This window comes from Planococcus citri, chromosome 1 (assembly GCF_950023065.1).
Source record: "Planococcus citri chromosome 1, ihPlaCitr1.1, whole genome shotgun sequence".
Lineage (NCBI taxonomy): Eukaryota > Metazoa > Arthropoda > Insecta > Hemiptera > Pseudococcidae > Planococcus > Planococcus citri.
The window spans coordinates 39,026,178-39,048,556 of NC_088677.1; the positions used below are offsets into that span (position 1 = coordinate 39,026,178).

Below are 22,379 nucleotides of genomic sequence, written 5' to 3' on the forward strand. Positions count from 1 at the left end.
CATTTTTAGAAAGTCTTGCCCTTTCTTTTCCAAAAAAATCAGTTTTCTTTGATAAAAATGCAAAAAAAATTCGTTTTTTATCACAATTACTTCGCCAAAATCGCAAAAATTATAACTTTTCGGTAAACAATGCACATTTAGGGATAAAATTGCAAAAAATCTAACTGTTTAATACATATTGTACTCGTAAAAAAGGCACATTTGTTAAATTTTCCAGAAAGCTGGGTTTTTTGCCAAAATTCAAAAAAAACTGTTGTCTTGTATTAATACAAAATCAGAAACGCAGGGAAATTACTCAATGAAACAATGACGAAAGGTTTCAAGTTTTTACAAGTAAGTTTGGACTTTGAAATGAGAAGAACATCTTCACCCTTCTGTCCTCTTCCTCCGCTAACTATTTTCGGCGTGATCTTGATCTTATCGTTTTGATAAAATCACAGCATAAGAAAAACTACGCCCTTATCGCTGGTTCAGCATTATATTAAAAATCTATTTCAATTTCAACCCTCAAAAAATCTAAATGAAGCTCTTTTTTTCCAAGAACAGTAAAGTTGAGACTACAAAAATAATGGGTTTTAATTTTTAATCCAGCTGCATAATGGCATGAGATGAAAAAAAAAATCGCGAAAATCTCCTCATAAGATTTGGCTTTGATGTAAGCTTTTTTTAACAACCCTTCTCCTTCCTTAAACATCCAAACTATAGTTCATCTTACCACCTACATTCTCGCAGAAAAATGAAAATATAGATTAGGTACCCATTCAATTTGAAATTACGTGTAGTATGGGGAAACGGTTGATGTGATAGGTAATTTTTCAAAAGCTGGCAATAAAATGGAGAAACAATTAGAACGATAGTTACACCAAAAATAACAATCAATCAAATTTACAAACGATCTTACTCGTCCCTCAAATCGATAAACTCAAGGTTTTTAAAATATAACGTTAAGTACATCTACTTTATAAAGCTCATATTATAGCCATTTCAACGAGAAATTTTCTTTCCAAGGATAATTACAAAAATCACTTCTTCTTTACTCGTATTCTCTACCACTTTTCCATATTATGGAAATTGAATCGAAAGTTCTATAATTTGTTGTTCAGAATCTGAGAAAAGTTTTATGACATAGGAGGTAAAATTTCAGTCAAAGGGTAAGTAGCTAAGTACTTAAAGTCAAACAAAGATTTGGATTTCAATACTAAAAATCTCGGAATGGAAATCTGGCAACGTCGTGTTTTCTTTTTCGATTCATTTTACATTAGTCGAGGAGCCAATTTTATTGTTCCGATCATAGGACGCTCGGGTATATAAATTTCACGTGTTCGAGCAGTCGGGCGTTTTCCCTGAATGAATAGGTAAGTATTCCTTGTTTTCTTTCATCTTTTTTTTGACCACACCACCCAATAAAATTTTTTTCAAGAAATAAGATTTTTTTAATAAAACATCTGCAAAAAAAGCACAGAAATTTCGAAAATGCAGATAATGATTAGGCGATGATTTCTTGAATCGTTTAACGTCATTTCATTTTTGGAACATACAATTGACGATACACGTTACCTTCGCGAAAAAATATATTATAAGAACAATCGATAACCGAATGAAATTTATTTCCCACCTCGTATGTGCAATCAACTTTTCAAGAGGGGTTTTATTCTTAAAACGAATCAAGTTGCGACGAATTCATGTGAAATCGTACATTCTGCGAGCACCTATCTATCTACCAACTCACCCATTTAGCACATCTGAACTAAAAAGTCTTTTAGATGTCGAAGAATAAAAGATATTTAAGCGAACATAAATTCAACTTTGCGCGTACAACAAATTACGTTTTAGTTTCTTTCAAAACTTAATATCGTGCCAGTATTTAAGAAATATAAAAAGAGTGCAGAGGAATTCATTCCTGCTTAGAATTGGGTGTATCCTGGAGAAGTTTCAAATTTTCTAGTGAAACGTCCAACTTTTCGCCAAATTATGTAATAATGGCTTTTTCGCAAACTCGAACCGTAGCTTTTTTCATTATTTGCAATCAGCTATTCGACTATATGGAGTAAAATTGTACACGCTCGTAGATAGGTGTAGAAGTGAGTACTGAGTAGCTACGCTGAGCAGGTATCCAGTAGATATCCACGCTTGAATTCTAACACATTTGTCGGAAACTTTCGACTGGCAACTTGATAAATTTTATATTAGGCTCAATCATTTCACATTATCTGGGTTATTATGCGCATTTCTAGAATCTTAAATACACTTTTGACGGTACCATAAATATATCGCCTGATATGTGTATCAAAAAACTAAACTATACGATAATTTAAAATGTATAAGGTATAAATCACAAGGGTGAATTTATTGCTAATTAATAAGCGAGAAAGTTTTCAAAACTTATACGCGAACATCTCCGCATATCGTTTAATAATACATTTAATCGAATAATATGAATAAATTCGTGTCATTTTCCTCAACCGAAATGGATTCTGCTAAAACATTAGCTTGGAAATCACGTAGTACGCCCTACACATTCCTAGGTACATCCAACTCACCTACACCTGCATTCAATAAAAAGGTATACTTAAGTAATTTCAATAGAAGCCTCTTTGTTTCCATTTTTTTCTCTCAAATGGTATGTACAATTAATTGAAAGAATTATTTTTACCTATTTTTCTCGAATTCTTTCCTTCATTCATATAACTATGTACATAATTAAAAAGACTTTTCAATTCTTTTAAAGTCACCATAAAAAGACTGCGTATTGTATACATAGTAGTGAACGGTAAACGAAAAACACCCAGCTATGTACAATACAAGGATACCGTATGCATGACGTAGGTTTGAGCTTAATTTAATTCACTCTTGTTCTTATGTTACATTCATCAGAAGTGTTACAAGATTAGATTTTTTCTGGTCAAATATTTACACCGTCGCTAATTTTCATCTTGTAATTAGACCTACTCGTTTTGTCTTACATTATCTACTTCGACACGCTTTAATTTTTGTTTCACAAAGTACATACAAATATGTACAGTATAGGTAAGCATTATATTGTTATATAATTACAACCGAATGCTCGAATATTATTTTTAATTAAAGATGTGCCTACATTACTCATACTTATCAGGAAGAATCGTTTCAAGTAATTGTTTCTCCATAAAAATTAAGCAGGTACCCATACATACTAGGTATTATATTTATAAATCACTTCTCTTCGTACCGTATAACTGTATAAGAAATCGATATAAAGTTTCAATTAAATATTCCTTACTCTTTAAAAGAGCAATTAAAACGACTTCTTGAGAAAAATTTTCAAAAACAGAATCAGTCATCTTGAGGGTATATTTTAGTTGATGTGGAAATGTGGTATGGTATCTTATCGCAATTGAAAATTTTAAAATCGCGATTAAGCTCACCAAAAATTAGAGGATAAAACGCTCTGAAATTTAAATTAATAAGACGTACTTAGCTACTTATTATGTATGCTTCTCCACAGTATACAAAGTTTGCAAGCATTTTAAAAATATTTTTAGGAGAAAAAAACACAAAACAGATACCTATGTACTTTTCATCTTATCTACCTTACGTTAAAATTTGCAAAATTATTCAGCTTGGAATTCGGAAGACAAATAAAATTTTCTGGATATTTTAGTGACGATGGCGTTTCCATCCACCTACTTAAAATACATATACCTATTACCTACCCACTGCTTACTTAACTTACGGATGAATAACTTTAGTTATCAAAATTTTGTTTCAAAATTCAAAGTAGGTAACCACTAACTACACAAACTCTACACGTAAGTAGGTACATAATTATATACTTTGAAGAAATTTAAAAAAATCATCAAAATGGAGAATGACGTTATGCATGTTTATATTTTAAAATAATAATATTTCACTGTTTCCCAGAGTTAAGCGTCTGAATGAAAAAAAATATAAGCCTTCAGTTTTTGAACCAACCGTTTCAAACAAAAAAAATGAAAGTTTTAATGAAATTTGATCAAAATCCTTTGACATTTATTTTTTTGCAATCTACTTTAACGACTACTTTAATATTGCGCATACTAGCGAGGGAACTCTATAAAAGTCGATCAACAGCATTTAAACATGAAATTGAACCTGTAAACAGTTCAGTTCAATTGAAAATTAAATTCATTAATACCTATGTACTTAAATGAAAATATAGTTTAAGTTTTTCTTTGCAATAAAGAGGGGCTGGAGAGGCGGTAATGCAATGATAATAGGTGTTGACATGGTAGGTTGCATAACTTTCTGCCTGCGAAGAGAGATTACTATAGTTTCGCTGGCTGAGTGGCTGATATTTATCGGCAATATGTATGGATTTCATAATTTTTAGAATTTTTCAAATACTTCCACGATTTTATTTCATTCCCTGATCTACGTACTTACTGTCTTCAAAGTCTATTCTCATAACATTTCAATTGGAACACTCAATTATTAAACGTCGTTTTAAGGGGACTGGGAGATTTTTTGGCATTTTTTTGACATTTTTTATTATCCCATTTTTGAAAATGTTTTGACCTGTAATAAAGCTCCATGTCAGAAAAATTTGATGATATGCAAAATTGTGGTAGGAAAAATTCATTTTTTTTGAGCAGTGTACAGTAATTTTTTGAGACTTTGAGCCTTCAAAAAAAAAAGTTTTTTATTCTTAGAATTAATTATCCCAATTTTGGATAAGGTTCAACTTCTTTGTAGAAATTATTTATGATTTCTGTTTGAAAAGTGGTATTTCCAATAGGAAATTCAAGTTTTTGAAAAATGGAGAAAAAATTGTATTTTCAAATTTTGAACACTCACAAAGGTACAATTTCCTACTAGTGTTGTTCGCAAATTTTCACATAATTTTTATCAGATATTCTGCAGTTGAGAACACAACTTTCATGGAGGCAATACAGAAAAAATCCGCGCCACATGCTTATATATTTGAAATTTACACAAAATATAATCAATATTGAACACAAATTTTGAGAATTTGAAAACGTTAGGCTACCAATAAAAGAAAATCCCTTTCTCCGAATTTAGAGGAGACATTGATCTCCATAATGCTTCAAAGAGAATTGAATTTGGTGGGATAGTTTTTGAGAAATCTGTACCTGAAGTCAAAAAAACAAAGTTTTCAGGACGCTCAAAAGAAAGATGAGAAATAGTGAATTGCAGCACTGTGATTACTGAAGCAGTGATTATCCCATCTTAATGCAGATAACTATCATAGAAAATGAAATCTCAAAAATTTTTAGCAAGAGTCCAAATTTGTAATAGGAAAACCACAGTTTCACTATGTTGAACCACAATGATGAAAGAAGTCAAATTGCCTATTGAAAAAATGCATAAATAATTTAAACAAACTGAAAATTCCAAATAGTGTGATCAAATAATTCAAAATCTGAGGTAATGCCTTTAAGACTATGCACTCTTTGATAAGCTGTCCCACATTATTATTTGGTATGTTACCACTCTTCAAATGAAAATCTGTGTCATTAACAACCTACAGCACAACATTATCATACAAAGTGATTATCTCAAAAACTATTTCATGTTGAGATTTTTCTTCAAAATTTGAGGTAATGTACTCCCCCAGTCCACAATCTGTGTAGGCACCCTTCTACCCATATCCATGAGATACTGATGATAACTAGTTTGTGAATATGTTGGATAGTAGCAAAACCAGCACCTATTAGAAATATTATCATGAAATTTCAATTATCCCAGAACAATTTTTTACCCACACAAATAATGCAGGATATGAGGCAAAACCCCCAAAGATGCACCCACATCAATAGGATGACCTACATTTTCATTTCACATCTTACCCCCACATATCATAAAATGGGCATCAGTCACATCCTATTGCCAAACATTTCTGAACAGCTACATTACCTCATGAAATGCTTAATTTGAACATTGTTTTCAAAATTTGAGGAAATCAGAATGTTTTATCTACAACCTTCACAGGAGGAAAACCACAGGCAGGGTTGATGGGGGAAAAAACTCAAAAATTGGGATATGATGATTCCCTACTGAATAAAATCAACAACCGTCCTACCTACCCAACCAAAAATATTTTGATCTCTTGCATGTTCAATATTAGGGGTAACCCATATTATTCATGAATAATTTCAATAGGTCCCATTTTGAATTGCCTCAACTTGTGTTTACAAAATTCATAAAGTTTGAAAATATTCATATTTCATAGATCCTACTATCTTTACTCACACATACCATCGCTTGTCCACTCAAAATTTGAGAAATTGCCAAAATCATCAAAAATTAGGATAATGAGAACACTTCATTTGCAATTTCAGTAGGAGGGCATCTGGAGCCAGTATTGATGTGGAAAAAAGCTCGAAATTTTGGATTTGATGATTCCCTACTGAATAAATTCATCAACCATCCTGCTTACCCAACCAAAAATATTTTGATCTCTTGCATGTTCAATATTAGGGGTAACCCATATTATTCATGAACAATTTCAGTAGGTCCCATTTTGAATTGCCTCGACTTAGTTTAACAAAATTCATAAAGTTTGAAAATATTCATATTTCATTGATCCTACTATCTTTACTCACACATACCATCACTTATCCACTCAAAATTTGAGAAATTGTCAAAATAATCAAAAATTAGGATAATGAGAATACTTGATTTGCAATTTCAGTAGGAGGGCATCTGGAGCCAGTATTGATGTGGAAAAAAGCTCGAAATTTTGGATTTGATGATTCCCTACTGAATGAATTCATCAACCGCCCTGCTTACCCAACCAAAAATATTTTGATCTCTTGCATGCTCAATATTAGGGGTAACCCATATTATTCATGAATAATTTCAATAGGTCCCATTTTGAATTGCCTCAACTTGTGTTTACAAAATTCATAAAGTTTGAAAATATTCATATTTCATTGATCCTACTATCTTTACTCACACATACCATCGCTTATCCACTCAAAATTTGAGAAATTGCCAAAATCATCAAAAATTAGGATAATGAGAACACTTCATTTGCAATTTCAGTAAGAGGGCATCTGGAGCCAGTATTGATGTGGAAAAAAGCTCAAAAATTTGGATTTGATGATTCCCTACTGAATGAATTCATCAAACACCCTGCTTACCCAACCAAAAATATTTTGATCTCTTGCATGTTCAATATTAGGGGTAACCCATATTATTAATGAACAATTTCAGTAGGTGCCATTTTGAATTGCTTCGACTTGTGTTCACAAAATTCATAAAGTTTGAAAATATTCATATTTCATAGATCCTACTATCTTTACTCACACATACCATCGCTTATCCACTCAAAATTTGAGAAATTGCCAAAATCATCAAAAATTAGGATAATGAGAACACTTCATTTGCAATTTCAGTAAGAGGGCATCTGGAGCCAGTATTGATGTGGAAAAAAGCTCGAAAATTTGGATTTGATGATTCCCTACTGAATAAATTCATCAAACACCCTGCTTACCCAACCAAAAATATTTTGATCTCTTGCATGTTCAATATTAGAGGTAACCCATATTATTAATGAACAATTTCAGTAGGTGCCATTTTGAATTGCTTCGACTTGTGTTCACAAAATTCATAAAGTTTGAAAATATTCATATTTCATTGATCCTACTATCTTTACTCACACATACCATCGCTTATCCGTTCAAAACTTGAGAAATTGTCAAAATCATCAAAAGTTAGGATAATGAGAATACTTCATTTGCAATTTCAGTAGGAGGGCATCTGGAGCCATTATTGATGTGGAAAAAAGCTCAAAATTTTTGATTTGATGATTCCCTACTGAATAAATTCATCAACCATCCTGCTTACCCAACAAAAAATATTTTGATCTCTTGAGTGTTCAACATTAGGGGTAACCCATATTATTCATGAACAATTTCAGTAGGTCCTATTTTGAATTGCCTCGACTTGTTTTTACAAAATTCATAAAGTTTGAAAATATTCATATTTCATAGATCCTACTATCTTTACTCACACATACCATCGCTTGTCCACTCAAAATTTGAGAAATTGCCAAAATCATCAAAAATTAGGATAATGAGAACACTTCATTTGCAATTTCAGTAGCAGGGGATCTGGAGCCAGTATTGATGTGGAAAAAAGCTCGAAATTTTGGATTTGATGATTCCCTACTGAATAAATTCATCAACCATCCAGCTTACCCAACCAAAAATATTTTGATCTCTTGAGTGTTCAATATTAGGGGTAACCCATATTATTCATGAACAATTTCAGTAGGTCCCATTTTGAATTGCCTCGACTTGTTTTTACAAAATTCATAAAGTTTGAAAATATTCATATTTCATTGATCCTACTATCTTTACTCACACATACCATCACTTATCCACTCAAAATTTGAGAAATTGTCAAAATCATCAAAAATTAGGATAATGAGAATACTTCATTTGCAATTTCAGTAGGAGGGCATCTGGAGCCATTATTGATGTGAAAAAAAGCTCAAAAATTTGGATTTGATGATTCCCTACTGAATAAATTCATCAACCACCCTGCTTACCCAACCAGAAATATTTTGATCTCTTGCATGTTCAATATTAGGGGTAACCCATATTATTCATGAACAATTTCAGTAGGTGCCATTTTGAATTGCCTCGACTTGTGTGTACAAAATTCATAAAGTTTGAAAATACTCATATCTCTTAGATCCTACTATCTTTACTCACACATACCATCGCTTATCCACTCAAAACTTGAGAAATTGTCAAAATCATCAAAAATTAGGATAATGAGAATACTTGATTTGCAATTTCAGTAGGAGGGCATCTGGAGCCAGTATTGATGTGGAAAAAAGCTCAAAAATTTTTGATTTGATGATTCCCTACTGAATAAATTCATCAACCGCCCGGCTTACCCAACCAGAAATATCTTGATCAATTGCATGTTCATTTTTTGGGGTAATCCATATTATTCATTTGGCAATTTCAATAGGTTTTCAGTTTATATCATTATTTTTCATGTGATAGCCATTTTGTGAACTAATTGGATACCTGCAAAATTCATACCTATCAGAAATATTGGTAAATAATTTTTTTATTTACGAAAAATAGTGTGTTAACACAAAGAATACAAAATCTGCGGTAATCCTCCATAATCTGCCTGTACATCAATAGGATGTGTCCACATTTTGAGTTGATATCTTACCCCCATAATGTGGAGTGCTATGTGTTGAGGTACCATACACAACGAATACATTTTGAGCACCCTACTGTTTTAACCCACGTTTATCTTTCATTACCTCAAATTGTAGTCGTTCTACAAGAAATAATTCATGAGATAGGGAAATGAAATTGTCTTGTTTGTTTTCTCAGTAGGTTTTTTATTTCTGTTTTTGACTTGAATTTCTGCCGGAGGTCTCCCAAAATATGACTCTTTTTCCTATTACATTTTTGACTGTTTTTCAGTTTTGTGACCGAATTTGTGTGCAGGAGGTCTTGTAGTTGCCTAATATTGGGTAATTGAAAACATCATTTTTGGGTCGAAAAATGCCAAAAAATCTCCCAGTCCCCTTAATAAACAATAATAAACATTGAACATCCCCAACATACTTCGCTCTTCAACACCTCCTCTACCAACTTGAAATGATTCCTTTCATTTTTCAAATCAGGTTCACCTCATCACATAAGCAACCCTTTCCTCTATCTTTCTCAAAGTCTGATTTCATTTTGCTTCCAATGTACCTAGGTAAATGTTCACATTTTTGTGCAAGACAAACAATTCCTCAAAAAATAATCGCCCTCGCTCCGCCCGTGCAGTAAGCATTTTAAACTTCTCTTGATTATTTCTGAATTTTGAAATACTCTTCAAAATAAAAATCACGTTATATGTATTTAATCATTTTACATTGTTGACTTCAACACAGTTGCGAAGTGTGTACAAATTATCCACAAATTTTTTTCGCGCTTTCAAAGCAGGGCTGGTGGAACGGAACAGAACGGAACAATAAACAAATCAGGAAAAAATCTTATTGAGAACAGAACAGAACAAATTACCTACAGTATTAGCCAACTCAGCAAGTTGCAATGGGGGGATAGTGTGAATTTCAGCTTTCCAAATTTCATCTTCATTTGGTAAAATTTAGTGGAAATTTCGATTCTCAAAAGTCAAAATTCAAAAGGTCAAAAATCTGCTGAAAGGTTGCAGAAAGTGCAGAATTGCTCAAAATGGCTGAAAATCATTTTCAATTGATTTGGCGGGACAAGATTACCTATAGCACATTCCAAATTTCGGTTTTTCTAGATGAATTTGGTAAAATTTTGTTTTTTTTTTTCATTTTGGGACCAAATTTGAGTTTAAAAAATTCATCAAAAAATTAGAAACAAAATGCACTTTAGTTCTTGAAATTTTCAGCATTTTTTTGGATGGTGACGATGGTGTCAATTGTCAAATTTTGCTTGTTAATTGTTAATTCGATGATTCGATCTAGCTTTGTCTAGTTCAAAATTTTTCTGCTAGGTGGGATACCCCCCCCTTTCTGTTAGAATGGAACGGAACAGCACAGAACAGAACAGAACAAACAAATGATGAACAAAACGGAACAGAACAGCGAAGTGATTTGTTCATGAACGGAACGAAACAAAACGATCGTTACGGTCACCAGCCCTGTTTCAAAGTATCATGTTGGGAGAGCATGAAAAAATGCAGGGTCAACTTGCCAAGTTTTCGAAAATTTTGCGATTTTGTAGTTGGCATTTTCAAGATCTTTGCCTCCCCCCGTAGTCAAATTGGTTTGCTTCGCCCCTGGCTTGCGTGTTGGGTTTCATAGTCAGATGAGAGGCACATAGTATACCCACTTGAAAACTTTAAGTACACGTTATGGAGAATTAATACACATTAGTCAATATTCCGCTGTCTATACCTTTTCGAAAGACGAAAATTACACTCAACCGAAGTACAAACTACCAAAACGCCTCATCGCCATTTCATCGATACATGTAGCATTCAATGTAATTCAAGCAATTCCATACTCGTCGTTTTACAAAATGGCAACCAATAAAAACTAAAAATTAGGTTTGCATCGGTTGCCTTGTGCGCTTCATTGGAATTTGAATCCAATCATAAGGTCAATATTTCATACTTAAAAGCAGCATCTTTCAGATGTTATGAACGAGACGTAGTGTTATGTCTCATGTCCTCTGTTTCAATCTCAATTAACTAACAGTGGGTAGGTATAACTACATAGGGTATCTTCATATCGGCTACTCTTCCTATCAGTTGCATAAATGTATAATACGTCAAACCGTTACATATTACACAAGTCCCTTTTCAAAATATATACATATTTGAAACTTGAAACATATCTACAACATACACTACACTAGACTAGATTCAAAGCTAGACAAAAACCAATCTACCAATACCAAAAGAATGATAATGGGCTCATCGTTACAGTACAATCATCTTTTAAGATTTAGTCATCATTATAGTTACAGTGTTCCTGATTACCTGTAATTTTTCAAGAAGACGAAAAAAAAAGGCCAAGAGTGTGAAGGAAAAAATAATAATTTGAGAACAGATCACAAAGAACGCAGTTTAATTTATAACATTAGGTACCTATATTTATATTTATCAATGGATTTGTTTGCAAGTTTCTTATTTTAAACTTTATAGAAAGCTGATTCCGGTGGAAAAATATAAATCCCTTCCATAAATTTCAAAAAAAAAAAAAAAAAAATCACAACGCTAGGAATAGAAAAACTATGTTTTGTCATCTTCAACTCAGATGATTTTCAGCATGAAAAAGTGTGATCAACAAACCTACATACTCGTAAATTATACATTTATGTCCATATCTAATTCAAATCATTATCCCATCCGTACGTTTTCAAACCGATCAGGCTACAACAACTCTGAGAAGATAAATTACATAATAATGACCACGTGTTTTAGATATGTATCATATTATCCTTTGAAAAAAAAAATGTTTCAAAAAAGTTTTCCAAGATTTTTATGAGCCACGAAATTACATTAATAATATTTCACAAGAAAACTCACCATGAAATCATTCAAGTTCATTAGAACACTTGAATTTACGTCAGCATCAGCATCGGTCCATAATCCACATCGCTGACTAAATAAAACTCACACTATCAAACTTGGAAAATGAAAACACTAGTTGCTCATTCGTATTTTTTTAAAATACCAAGATCCAGTAACTAAGTACTATTACAATAATTCTTCCTACCCACAGACTAGATTTTGTTCCTTCTAAACGCACGATAAACAACAAACTGCACGTCAAACCCGAAAAACGTCCGTGTCCTCACAACACTCGAACAGTGTAGATAATTTACCATTACCAATAGTCCAATAAATGCTGAAGTATCCTATCCTGCCTTTATCTCTAATCGTTCAATGAAATAGAACATGCATTTACACTCAAATCGTTATCTTACAGTACATGTGTCTCACTGATAACATTTCAACCAGATATCGAGATAAATACTGAAAAATCGGCAATGCACGGATATCGTTCGTCGAGTTCTTTTCTCTAAACTATCGAACTGATTAGATACTGTAATAATATTATAAGGTGTACTGCGCCTGAGAAAGTATGCAACAGAATTTACACATATACACATCATATTCTTCATCTTCAATAATCCTAGCCTACTCCTCCTACTCATAGGGGATGTAAAAAAAAAATCCTACGATGTAAATTGTAGATATAGTATATTTGGCATTTACTTATTGAATTAAGTAGACATGTGAGCGTGAAACTATACTTACTTACTTTTAATTACCGAGGTCATACTAATGTCATTTTTATGGTGGATTCCTTTGCGATTTTAAAGCTTAGAAAATGAGTTCAAAGGTGCAATTTTTTTAGAACGTCGGCGGCCATAATTTTACGTTTTATGAATTCGAAAGTCTAAATAAAACGAATGGCTCGAACCAGAAAATAAAAATATGTAAAAATATTGGAAGGTTCTAATTTCAAATGATATTATGTAGTTCAACAGACACGTAAGTATTATAAAATTTCCAGTAGATACCTAACCTACCTACCTCGTATATAGTTCAGTAATTATCTCGATTCGATGAATCAGTGAACGCATTTAGAGAAATGATGCATTAAAAAATAATGCTCTCATATATAACAGAATAGATATGTAAGTCATTTTTTTCGAAGTACATTAGCACTCGAATGCGTGATTGGAAATCTCTATTAAAGCAAATATTATCGAGCTTTAATCACAGCAAAAATGATGAATAAGCTAAGCATATTTTGCGAAAATCGCGCAAATATTTCGCTGATGTTAAACCTATGTACTTGTACGTTCGTTGGTATAGGTACACGAAATATGTACCTTACAACGAAAAACTCGATTCCATGAAAAATATTGCGAGAGAAAAAACCACATCGCTTGTTGCAAGGGCAAACAGGAAAACGAGGTTCATCCGAGTAAAATTAAGTAACCAAATAAATCATTGGAAAAACCGAAACCGAGTGAAAAAAAGTTATATCACGAATGCATAAAATTTTATGTAGCGTAGGTACTAGGTACCTCTACCTGGACCTGCCTTATTTTATATGTACTAAACAAAAAGGTACGGACTATGTTTTATCTGCTATTTTACAGGGGGAAAATTACAAGCCAAAATTGCACCAGCGACTCGAAAGTGTTGGCATTTTTGCAGGTCTCTCTTTTTTTTTCTCTTTCGCGAGATAAAAAGCATTCAAGACTTATTTAAAACGTACCATAATAGGTATTTTAACTGTTTTACTCGAAGAAAAAAATGGCTAAAAATTTTATCTTTCGATAGTTATAACGATTGTCGACTCTGTCGTAACAATTTTCCAAAAGAATAAGCAAAGCGTGCTTTTTACACTTAAAATGGAAATACTAGTTCTCATCTGAATAATTAAGTAGATAGGTATGGTACTAGGTAATCAGCAGAAGTTAGATGGGTAGGTAGTAGCCTAGGTACTGAGAGTGAAAGGGTGCATACTTGCATAGCTATAGCTCCTATCAACATTTATGCATAGAGAATTGTGAACGATGGGAGGATTTTAATTTAAAATGATTAAAATATAAATTCTCATCTTCTACGTATGTAGTCTTCATCAATTACAAATCCTAAAAAAAAAAAAGTAGTTTACCAAGTGCAAACTTGAGGAGTGCTGGAAAAATCTCTTTAATTCTTCGAAAAATACACGAAACACGAATACTGCTTCTTTAAATTTTTAAATTTTGTACTTCAATTTCTCAACACCCTAATGGACAAACAAACTTTCAATTTTTACAACAGCTTTGGACTGCATTTTTCAACACAAAAACAAAATTCCGATCAACTTCTTTCGCCTCTTTGATAAATCATGAACAATTTGCACCTCTCTATGTGAAATTCTTAAATTACTCTTTAAAAGTAAAGTAGGTACCTTCTATATATATAGCATCTTCAGAATTATCTCAATTCTCAGCCATGTATTGGGGATGATTAATAATACACTTATTGCAGAGATCTCAAGTTGAACAACATTTCAACAGACGAATGAAACTTGGTAAATTAAGAATGAAGACATAAGCAGATACATATTACTCTTAAAGAAACGTAATTAATAAATTTCACGCATCAACTAAATTATTCTCTAGTTTTATTGATGATAAAATAAATTGAATATTTCCAACGTTTTTCTGTTAAAACTGTTATCTTCTAGACACGAATATTTAGAAGCAGAAAACCAGATTCCAAAAGTATGTAGGTACTTAGGTAGGTACTAGGTACCTATACCTACTACATATAACAGAAGGCTCATAAAAATTTACTTTTTACTGCCTTCTTAAGAGCTCACATAATGACACTTTTGCATGTGTACAATTGTTAAAAATAAGGCAACTGTTCAGCTGTTCTTCCTTATTCACCTATCAAATGGCTCATTAAAATGGAAAATTTCCAACTTTTGAAACACTAGACTAAGTAAGTTAAAACGAAGTTTTTTTTCAAATTACAGCGAAACAAAATTAATGCGAACCTGTTAACGTAATTTTCTTCAAATCGTAATCTTGCCAAAAGTTGAAGAAACCCCCTTATCACGAAAAACGCTTAGAAATTATCTATGAGTAGGTAACTTCTTACAATCATATTATAATGAGTACAAGTTTTACGAAAATGATGGGATTTTTACGTTCACCATAAATCATTTTTCATGGAAAAAAGTAGTCTATATCGGGCTTTTCAACTTCGAATTGAAAAAATAGAACTTTCAGTGGAGAAATAACATGAAGTAAGGTTTACTCGCATGCTCACATAATAATTTTTACTTTTTTGTCTTTCAGAAATTATTTTTTCATGGTTAGGTCTATTCGGAATTGATCTCTTCCACCAATTCCTTTTACTTTCTTTTTTTTTTTTTTTTTTAGAATTTACTTAATTGCTTTATTATAATCCTACTTAAACTCTTTCAACTTTTACAAGTATATGTGCCTCTGACCATCTTAACTAAGCTAACCTGTAAGTGCAACTCTACCAACAGGAAAAAAAAGTACGAAAAAATAGCTAACTCTCCAAAAACTGATGTACTGGACAGAAAATCAAAAATAATTAATGACCGAGTAAATTTAAAATTAAAAATTGTTCACTCTAAAATGCGATCGATAAATTAGGCAGCTGAGAAGCGCCTAAAGAAGAGAGTGAAAGCAATAGGGCGACTGAACTCGTCAATTTCCTCTAAGTAGGTATTTCATTATCGCGTCAAAACATTAATTCATTACAAATTTTCGGATGAATATCACCGAGTTTTTTTGGACGTGTATGGAATAAATTACACAGGAAAAAAACAGGTTCGTTGATGATACAGGGAAAGATACTACGTTGCCAAATATTCCATGCAATTCTGGAATGCATGACCGCGAACAGTTATGAATCGAGTTCGTTAATAAAAAAAATTATATATCCATTGTAAAAGTCTAAAAGGTGGAAATATACTATGGAATATATTACAAGTACCTAGCCTAGATAGTAGATACATTTAGTATAAAACAGCAAAAAATCACCAAACAAACAAATTCAAAGTGTTAATGAACTTTTCAATCACATTAGCTACTTATACGTAAGTATAAGTTAGGTTGATACATTTTGTAAGTAGGTAAGTACATATAGATGTGTTTTGTTGTTTTCATATTCTTCAATAGGTATAGTTTATCGAAAAAAATAGCTGTGAGGAATAAGAAGTAAAAAGAGTTTTAATTTCCAACAATGAAGCCAACCCGTACGCGAATAACCACATGGCATGAAAGGGTTACAGCTATTTATTATCTCGAAAATAACCTTAACTATTTATACGTTTCCAGTCTCATAAACTGTAGTCGGTAATATAAGAAAATTGCATTTCAACGCGTTTCTTTTCACATGCAGGCGCGTGCAAGCGTTGGCGATTGAACAGTGATTGGTTTCTGCCTGTTTATCAACGCCATCTACCGCAGCATCTTAGACCATAAGGAGTACTTATACCCATATACGAGTACGTTCTCGCCCATTTACTTAATAGGTATAGGTAAAACTCTCAGTACCGCACTGTTTTCAGAGCGGTATTGTTGCACTTTACCGGCTACTTTCATTTTTCATCAGTACGGTATTGACGCGAGTTTATCAGTAACACTATGATAATATCAACAATACCTATGCGCGTACGTATAAAATGGTGAATCTTTGTAACATTTTTGAGAGATATGTACGTTTTTGAGCGAATCTATTCTAACTGAACTAGTAAATGAATTAAATATTCTGTACTTTAAACACTATAATGATTAAGGATTTCAGTAAGTTCATTCGTATTCGATGAAATTTAGTTTCAAAAGATATCAATTAACTACTATGTTGTATAATTCTTTTTGAATAATTTTATCAAAGTGAGAACGATCGCAGACTACAGTACCTGTACAAAACACACATTGAATGATCAAGTAGATATAATTATTGTATGTACGAGTACATATTTATAATGTACTTTAGATTCACACCACTTTGTTATCATCACATTTTAATGTAACTAAATACTGAAAACTGAAAAATCTGAATTGATTTTGCGAATAAATAAACTAAAACAAAATGAAATTCATTTTCTGATTAGAAATTAAACACCCACATTTGATTCACTCAAACTTCGAACAAAAGAAAATAAAGAAATCACATGTATGTAAATCGGCAGGTTATCTACTGAAAAGCACGCTTTGAATGTAAAGCAGGGTTGTCATTTAGATGAATAATTAAAGTACTACATTTGTAAACTTTTTTACATTTTTGTGTAATTTTGTACGCATAATGACTTAAAGACAATTGCCTTGTTTTAAACAGTGAGGCACTGAGAGCTTTACCTATACTAATTAAGTAAAACATATTACTCAACTGATTCGGCAATAGTATATTACTTAACTGTTCGGTAAAGTGCGTGAATACCAACGAGTGTGATTTTTGCAGCGCGAGCCGAAGGCGAGCGTTGCAAAGCACACGAGTTGGTGTTCACGTACATTTGCCGAATCGTTGAGTAATATGTTTTACTTAATTAGTATAGGTAAAGCTCTCAGTGCCTCACTGTTTAAAACAAGGCAGTTGTCTTTAAGTCACTATGCGTACAAAATTAAACAAAAATGTAAAAAAAATTACAATTGTAGTTCTTTAATTATTTATCTAAATGGCAACCCTGCTTTACATTCGAAGCGTGCTTTTCAGTAGATAGAAAAGATAACGTACATGTGGTAGTGATTTTGATTTCTTGAATATGAATTTCTTTCTTCTTATTCGTTTAATTTTGAAATAAAGCAATGGGTGTTTGATTTTTATCTATCAGAAAATGAATTCCGTTTTGTTTTAGTTTATTTATTCACAAAATCAATTTCGATTTTTAGTATTTACATTAAAATGTGAAGTGATGATAACAAAGTGGTGTGAATTTTACTGAAGTACATAGTTAGTTATGTACTCGTACATACAATTTATTCTTCAAAAAAGAATTTTTAAACATGGTTACTTGATATCTTTTGAAACCAAATTTCATCGAATACCTTCGAATGAACTGGCTGAAAATAGATTACAGATTTACGTACATGTGATTTCTTACTTCTTTGAGTGAATTTTACTTCGTTTAGTTCGTTTAGTTTTGAAATAAATCGTGGGTGTTCAATTTCTATCTATCAGAAAATGAATTTTGTTTTATTTATAATGTGATGATAACAAAGTGATGTGAATTTTACCAAAGTACTTATGTACTCATATTATGTATTACCGTTTATTCTCGAAATTAGTTACACTTCACTTGATCATTCTCAATGTGTGTTTTGTTTGTAAATCAACTCTCCCAAGGAATTATCAACAGGTACTGTGGTCTATGATGTTCTTACTTTGAAAAAATTATTCATAAAAGAATTTAACAACGTAACTTGATATCATTTTGAAAGTTGAAACTAAATTTCATCGAATATGTACGAATATGAGGAATGAACTGGCCAAAATCCTTAATCATAGTATTGAAAGTACAGAAGAATATTTAATTTAATAGTTCAGTTAGAATAGATTCGCTCAAAAACGTCTGAAAAATGTTATAAAGATTCACTAATCGCCATTTTATGCATACTCACATAGGTATTGTTGACATTACGGTTGTGTCACTGATAAACTCGCGTCAGTACCGTACTGCTGAAAGTAGCCGGTAAAGTGTAACAATACCGCTCTGAAAACAGTGCGGTACTGAGAGTTTTACCTATACCTATTAAGTAAATGTACGTGAACACCAACTCGTGTGCTTTGCAACGCTCGCCTGCGGCTCGCGCTGCAAAATTCACACTCGTTGGTATTCACGCACTTTACCGAACAGTTAAGTAATATACTATTAATGCTCTTCTAATTATTCTCTCATACGTTGTAGTTTAAATCGATACAGAATTCAAATTTTACGCTATTGAAAGGATGACAAAAATGATACGAATATTCTACAAACAAAGATTAGGTACCTATCTATGTATGTACGAGTACTTGCAACAGGTGGAGTCTCATTCTCAGACGATAGCTACTGAGCTATACCTAATATAAGTTTAAAATTTCATTACGATAAAAATACGTAACATAACATCGCAACGTCAGACTAACTGAAACTACATACATCAAAACAATTAATCAGTTCGTTAAAATTTCTTGTTTCTTGATAAAATATTCAAAACAGCCGTTCAAGAATTTATCTAAGTAATGTCGGTCTATCTGTGTTCACTTTTTTCAAATTTTTTCATTTCTTCAATTTTTAAAACAATTTTTCGATATTTTCGAACTATCCTTTGAGGGTATGCGTCCTTCCGCGCCCCTCCACAAAAAAAGCCCTGGCTACATAAACTAAAATATGAATTTTTGAATACATCAGAAAATAATCAACTCACCTATACGTTGCTGTGTAATGTTAATATGGAATAAATTTGAATTTGAATTTTAAGGAAGGTAAATAAGATTTTCAAAATTTAATCTCATTTGAGTGTAATTATCTAGTGAACTAAATGAAGTGTTCAATGATGAAGACAGAAATAATGCATCAGAAACTATAGTAAGTAGGTATATACTAGTACGTTTATCGGTCGACGGATTCCTCAACTTTTCTCAAAAAAATACATAACTTATTTTTTTTGAAGAGGCAGGCATATGTATCAATTTTTAATTAGCTTAATAAATAAGGAATAAGGTACCTTTGATCAAATTACGGAAATAAGGAAACATACTTAGGCAATTTTCAAACGTAAGCGAATTTTTCATCATAATGTGAATTAGGTACTTTCGCGTAGAAATAAGAAACGATCGATAACATCCTTTACTTAGGTAATAGGTATGTGACTAATGAGAATTTTTCTCGCAGCGAAAAATGCATGTACCATACACGCACCAATACTATTGTTGAGATATAATCAACTAAGCAGTTCCTAGTACAAACAATGAGCCTTCAGACATTTTACATATTAAAAAAATGAAATTCAGCATTGTCTGGTTACCTCCACCTACAAGAAATTCTTCGCATACAACTCGAAGAGAATTTCTAGCGAAAAATGCATAGGTAAGCAAGTACATATTACGAGCTACAAATGAGGAAAGAATTAAGCTTGGTTTGAAAATTTTTCATTTTCTAAACACATAGATTACACATATACGAACAATATTTATCAGACATTCTGTTTGAAAAAAAAAATGATATTCAGCAGTCTGGCATGAAAAATTCTTCACATATAGAGATCCGAAGTATAATCCATTCGAGGTGCATTTTCGTTTATGTAGCTGTTTTATATATGTGTACATGTAATGTATATGTATACCTACTCGTAATTCATAATTCAGGCAGTTGCGAGCAGAATATCGCGGCAGTCATTTAGATTAAAACTAAGCAAATTAAGATGTTAATATTTCATCCAGGTATATCAACTTACGATGTAAGTGCAAATGTAGGTACGTGAAGCAGCATCAATGCAAACCCATATAAAATGACGAATTGACTTTAAAAAGCTCTATACCTAGTAACGTGTGGCTAGTGCTACAACAGTAGATAGATTAAATTCGAAACTAGAAAATTCAAAACTTTTCGCCAGCATCAAACTCGAGAAAACCACAAACAGTCTAGAACATTGAAAAACGGCCTCTCACGTTAAACGTAGGTAGGTAGGTAGGTAGGTATATAACTTTTACGTTCTCGAAAATATAAGTAGATAATAAAATTAGCCGAGGCGTTGCATTTCCCGTTCAAACATGGTGTTGCAAACTTCAAAGTAAAATCAATTATTTAAACAAAGTCGAAGAAAAATTACCATCGGACCGTTGTAATTAATTGCAATTTTGTTAAAACAGACAAACCGTCTAGCGATAAGCAACTAAAATGGAATTAATCAATTTCAAAGTAAATATCTCTTTCTATTTTGTTAAAATGGTACGGTACGCGGTATAGGGCATAACACAGCTTAAATTTTTCCAAAGTAAGTGGGCTTATTTACCTATTATTCATAAGATAAGATTTATTTCCTTTAGTGGATTTGGTATATCTATCTACTCGTGCTTACATTTATAAGATATGACGTATACAAGAATTGTTTCATTTTACCTATGCAAAAATGGTGGCATGTAAAATATGTAATACACGGGTATTTTTTGTGTACCTAGTACCTACTACCTAGCTTATGAAGTGAGAAATTGAAACATACCTACGTATAAAGAAGAAGAAAAAACTAGAAACTCGAAGCTGTCAAAAACAACGAAGTTTATCTCACATTACATAAGGAAGTGCGAATCTCTCGCGTTAGTTTGTGACTCGAGGCTTTTCAAGTACATAAGTACATTTTTTTCTCTATCATATCCTCGCTACACTTAATTCGAAATTAAATCCTCTCATTTTGACCACTTTTACAGGTCTCTGAGGTCTCCTATCAAATCAGTAAGTAAAAATTTGGACGGAGACATGGTGTGTACCGACCGAAAAAAATACGAAATTAGAAATTACCAAAAAAGTACGAAAAACCATCAACATTCTTCAATATTTTTAAGGAAATTTGTAGGTACGAAATTTCATTTTTCAAATTTTATTTTCAAAGATTGAAAGTCCAAAAAGCACGAAAAACACTGTGAAAAATATGTCACGATATAAATATTTACATTACTGAACTCAGGATTGCCTGAATCAAAAAACACAAATTGCACTACCTTATGAACTGGGGTATAAACGTACCCCCATGGTAGTGAGAGGGAAGCAAATTTATGAAATTTAATTTCGTCATGAAACACGAAATTCGAACTTCTCATCACCTTTCATACCTTTCACTGCTAAATCGATGGTTAATTTGATTTCATTTACCGATTTAATAAAATCAGACGTGATCATTTTTTAGTCTCACTCATTAAAATTTTTTCATGGGCAGAAAAAATGTAGGTTCAAAATCATCAAGCTCTCATAATTTAGATGGCCTATCAAGTTTTAAATTTAAAAAAATTTTCTCAGTTAAAATTTTTGTAATAGTGCTGACCAACTGTGGTGGAAAATAAGATAACTCGTTTCAGTCATATGTTCATTTTGTAGAGGCAAACTTCATTTGCTCCATTAAAAAAATATCAATAAAATTGATATTTTTTCAAATATTTTTCCCATTTTGCGCCGATTTTTCAAACTAATTTCACTAGTCATAATATAATTTTAATTAAAATTACGAGATTGCTCAGCGAGGCTTAAATTCATCAAATATTTCTGTACCTACCGTAAAATGAAACGAGAAACCGTCGCATCGGTTAAAAAGATCGATTGAGTTACCACACCAGTTCCACGATATTCACCAAAAATGGTGATTTAGCGTATGGTCAGTACTTCAGTATGTTTTAATTTTCAAGATTCAACAAGG

At 32.1% G+C, this 22,379-nt stretch overlaps 1 protein-coding gene across 4 annotated transcripts in view; it reads right to left on the bottom strand.

Annotated features, from left to right (window-relative positions):
- Positions 1–22,379, bottom strand: part of shep (alan shepard) — a 94,461-nt gene that overhangs the window by 45,338 nt on the left and 26,744 nt on the right. The window contains exon 1 of one of the 4 annotated variants that reach the window (XM_065344660.1): positions 12,028–12,303. The exons of the other annotated variants lie outside the window; for them this stretch is intronic. The gene's annotated coding sequence lies outside the window, so the exon portion shown is untranslated. Of the gene's footprint in view, positions 1–12,027; positions 12,304–22,379 lie in introns of those variants that run through there. 4 annotated transcript variants of the gene reach the window in all.